Raw genomic sequence first — 4,783 nt, 5'->3', positions numbered from 1 at the left:
AGTCTCGATTGGGTTTGGTGTTACTGTGTTGCCCAGAGACTAGTCTTGAACTCCTGGCCTCGAGTGGTGCTCCCACTGTGGCTTCCCACAAGCATGAGCCATCACAGTCAGCTTCAGTGCATGATGTCAGAAGTGTTTGGGTTTTAGCGTGAGCCGTCACACTCAGCTTCAGTGCATAATATCAGAAGTGTTTGGGTTTTTAAGTTGAGTTTACTGCTTTTTAAAATCAGAAATATGCTATAGGAACTTAAACTCTTGTTTACATCAAATAGTTTCTGGTAAAATGGGTTTTGTTATATGGCGTTTCACTTAAATCCAAGTTTCAATGAGCCCATTAAAAATGCTAAGTTAAGGCTTCTATATGCCCCAAACTGATACAAGTCCACCTGGACCATCAAGAGATGGAATAAGTGCCAAAAAAAAAAAAAAAAAATTAGTGAGCACAAGGGCAAACATCTCCCATGGCACTGGGCTCCCCACACTCGGGGAGGGGGTGGTTTCTGCTGGGCAGGTGCTCAGAATGCACGTGCCGGGCCTCAAAGCTCACTGCGTCGGGTGTGGGGTTTCCTGTCCAGCCAGTGTGGGTGTGTTTAGGCTTGTCTGACCTGCTACACATCTCCTGATGGAGAGCCAGATTTTCTGAAAAGATGCATCTTTTCATCAAAAACAGGTGATGAATTTTACTGCCAGGCATTTTGAATTTAATGTGCTCCGGTCATCACCACCAAACCTCCAAGTGTAGCACCCGGGACTTCTCGAACCGCTGGAATAATGAGGTCTCTCCTGATTCTGCCTCTCGCGTTCCTCTGGTGTATTTGGGTCTGCCCATTGTTTGGCATTCTTCTTTTTTCATAAAGAAAACGTGTGTGTGTGTGATGAAAAACTTGTGTCAAATTGAAAGCTGTAAGTCAAGCAAGTAATTTTGAAAATATGTGGAAACTGTGGTTCATATGTACCAAGAATAAAGGCTGGTAACCAGGATTTGAGTTGTAGGTTGGTTTTACATAATCCAATAATTTTTTTGCTTGCAAATTTGTTCTTGAAGTTAAGCTGCTGGAAACACATTATCAATCACCTTCCCTCGTGCTGTTTCTCTCCTGCCTGGTCCTTTGCTCCTCTGAAAGGCCTCAATTAATTATACACACTTTGCTCCTTGCCACCAAAGACCCTGCATTTTCCATGTAACGGGTGAGGTATGCAAATAGTGGAAGCCCATGAGGCCAATCAGAGGTTTACAGTGGGTTGCAAAATCCATCCAAGAACCCTTCAATCTTGCAAAGATCTTTTTTTCCTCTAAAATGCAGTCATATTTTTGGTCCTGAAATGCTGTACACTGTGCAGCCTTCATCTTGGGCTAACTTTGAAAAAATATCCCTTACTAGAAAATACAAGGCAACTTTTTGCATTGCTTATGCACAGCTTACATAAGAAAGATTAGCCATCCGTCAGGCCTCTATGGAGGGTTTGCCTTGCACGATGGTGAATGTCTCAGAGTGCCCAGCCCAGGTGGGGAAGAGCACAAAGCTGCAGGATCTGTAAATTACACAACACCTCCAATAGAATCCAGACAGCATCTCATAAGCACATGCATTAATATTTCTCCTGAGAAATGCATGAATATTCACACTAAGAGGAATAAATAAAGATTGCAAATGGCTCCACATCAGATCAGAACAGAATTTGCTGCCAAATGAGTTTTTGGCCATAATAAAATAAAGTATTCGATTTTTGGGTTGTGGCACTGCAGATGGGAGACTGTGGCCCTCTGCTCTCCTCCCCATGCTCTTGTGGGTGCCAGGGAAGACACCCAGGGAAGGGCAGCTCTGTTGATCTCTGGTGTTGCCAGGCAGAAACAGTTTCTCCCATCCCCCCTGGTGTCTAGCATTCAGGCACAGTCCTGAGGGTCCTGGGAACCTGGGTCAATGGCCCTGTGGATCAGGTGTCCACAGGTGGCTGGGCCAGCAGCCTTGAGGGTCCTGGGTCACAGCCCCATGGTGTGGAAGTTCTGAGCGCCCAGGGCTGAGCTGGCAGCCACAGTGGCTGTGGAGTGAGACTTGAGGTGAGGACAGTGGCTGATTAGCAGCCCGGGAATCCCAAGAAAGGAGGAGCAGAGACCTCCCCTCTGCTTGTGGGAGGCCACTAGGGAGAAGAGGACGATAGAGCCACGCGTGGCCTTCGTCCAGCTGTGGCGATCTCCCACCTTCCTGTTAGCTGATGTGCAATTCTGAGCATGGTCCTTTTTGAAGCTGTTGATGTCACCACAGACCAGACCTAGACGGAAAACGCCAAAGACCCTCACCAAAGCTAATTTTCCACCCCCATCTATTCAGTGAGTCTTTTATTATTAATTTGCCTCCATTTCCTCTCTCTCTTCTTTTGTCCCTTTCTCCATGATCCGGGTGTGTGAGCAGAGAACAAATACGTTTTCTCTGCCCTGACTCCAATCTTGCCTACCTCTCCTGGGCTGCTCGCCCCTGATGCTGACACCCCAAATCTAAGACATGTCCTTCCAGCCTCCCAGTGAGCCTGTGACCTGAGAGCTGGACTCTGGCCCTCCCTGTGGAGAAGAGGGAGGAAGAGGAGGGGCTTCCATCTCCTTCTCCTGGCCAAGAAAAATATTCTTGCATACATTCCTGAATTTTTTTTCCAGAAAGAGCCGAGATGGATTGACAGTGGAGGAGACAGAGAGGCTGAGGGCTTCACGAGCTTGAGTCTTTTCCTGGGGTATGTATGATATGGCTTTTAATTCAGTGTCTTCTATTTCTGCAGAAACTGGAACATGCCAGTATTTACTTTTTCTTAATACTACCAGACATCTGTCCAGTTTAAGGACCAAGCAACAAAAATGTCACTGTATGTAAACACATCATTCTTTATCGAGAAAACAGCTTTCAAAGAAAAATCTGGAATGCTAAAAAAAAAGTCTTTATTTAATCAGGGGCAGATATGAGAAGTAATACCTCGGGCTAGAATACTCATAAGTAGAAACTGAGTTTACACTGAGCAGCAAGACTTTTTATTGCCTATACTTGCTCCTTTGGTTTTCGGTAAAAGTTATGATGACTTAGCTAAAATCGGTTCGGGGTTATTTTAAGTTGATATAATCTGCCATTTTAACTTCTGTAACCTAATGCAACCTCTATCAGCAGACAACCTTCCCCTCCATTCCTCAGGTGAGGGTAATAATTGCAGGTTATTTTCCTAGAGGCCCCTGAACTTTCACAACGTCAGCCAGATATTTGGGAACATGAGGAAACTGAATGCATTTATCAGGGACCCAAGAAAACACAGCTCCCTCATGTCCAAGATGCTGCATCTACAGGAGTCCCCACTATGCAGTCACTGGGAGGTCAAGAGACGATCCATGTGTGTGGGTACCTGTGTGTGTCTGTGTGCACACCTGTGTACCTGTGTGTGTGCACAACTGTGTGTGTACCTGTGTGTGTGCACAACTGTGTGTACCTGGGTGTGTGCACACCTGTGTGTGTACCTGTGTGTGTGCACCTGTGTGTGCACAACTGTGTGTACCTGTGTGTGTGCACCTGTGTATGTGCACAACTGTGTGTACCTGTGTGTGTGCACAACTATGTGTGTACCTGTGTGTGCACAACTGTGTGTGTACCTGTGTGTATGTGCACAACTGTGTGTGCACACCTGTGTGTATCTGTGTGTGTGCACAACTGTGTGTACCTGTGTGTGCACACCTGTGTGTGTGCACAACTATGTGTGTACCTGTGTGTGCACAACTGTGTGTACCTGTGTGTGTGCACAACTGTGTGTACCTGTGCGTGTGCACACCTGTGTGTATCTGTGTGTGTGCACACCTGTGTGTACCTGTGCGTGTGCACACCTGTGTGTATCTGTGTGTGTGCACACCTGTGTGTGTACCTGTGTGTGTGTGCATGTGTGTGCACAATAGAAGAGTGGGCTAACCCAGCAAGGACATTAGCAGTGAGTGTGTGGGGGCAGCGGGGGTGGGGGGAGGCTGCAGGTGTCACCAGACTGAAGGTGTATGTCCTGACAACTTAGAGACACGTTGATCTAGGAAAAGCAGTGGAAAGCAAGCCACCACCATCCCACAGTCAGGCTGCATAAGCTCATTCACACATTCTTAGCTCTGAAAGACTTTCCATCTTGGAATACTTTTACATTTATACAAAAGTTGTAAGGATAACACAGAGAATATTTGTGGGGGTGTGGGAGCAGCTGCAGGGATACTGGGCGCAGTAGGGAGGGCCCTGGGGGCTGGGGAGCCCATGCCGGGCATTGCCATACAAGTCTCTGATTCCTGCCCCATTCGGGTGCATGCCGGGCACAGGAAGGCCTGGTACTACGGTCGGGGCACTCCCCATGGAATTAGGCAGAAGTCGCTGTGGCAGTGGAGCCCACACTTTGCAGGACATTTTCCACTTTGGAGAGTGAGGAGCTCATCCCTGGCCAAGGAGACCTGATGTCAGAACAGGAGTTGAAGCGCAGAAGGCATGAGGACAACAGGACCCTCCGAGGACCACCTGTGACTTTAGCAGCACAGAGATTGCTGAAGCCAGGCCCTGATGTCCTCAGCAGCAGTATGCACAGATGTGCTTGGAAGAGCGGCCACAGATCTGATTCTGGCCGTTTCTCTGCCTGACCTCGCCACCCTCAGGGCTGGCTGTGGCCTTGGGAAAACCCATCCTTCCACCTTCAACCCTGAACCATCTATCGGGCGCTCCAGGTCGCAGTTTCTGTGCAGGCCTTGCTGGCCTCTATCTTCTGCCCTTTCTCCTCTTTCCCTCTCTCCTTT

The sequence above is a fragment of the Macaca thibetana genome, chromosome 9, assembly GCF_024542745.1.
Source record: "Macaca thibetana thibetana isolate TM-01 chromosome 9, ASM2454274v1, whole genome shotgun sequence".
Taxonomy (NCBI): domain Eukaryota; kingdom Metazoa; phylum Chordata; class Mammalia; order Primates; family Cercopithecidae; genus Macaca; species Macaca thibetana.
This window is presented reverse-complemented; position numbering follows the sequence as displayed.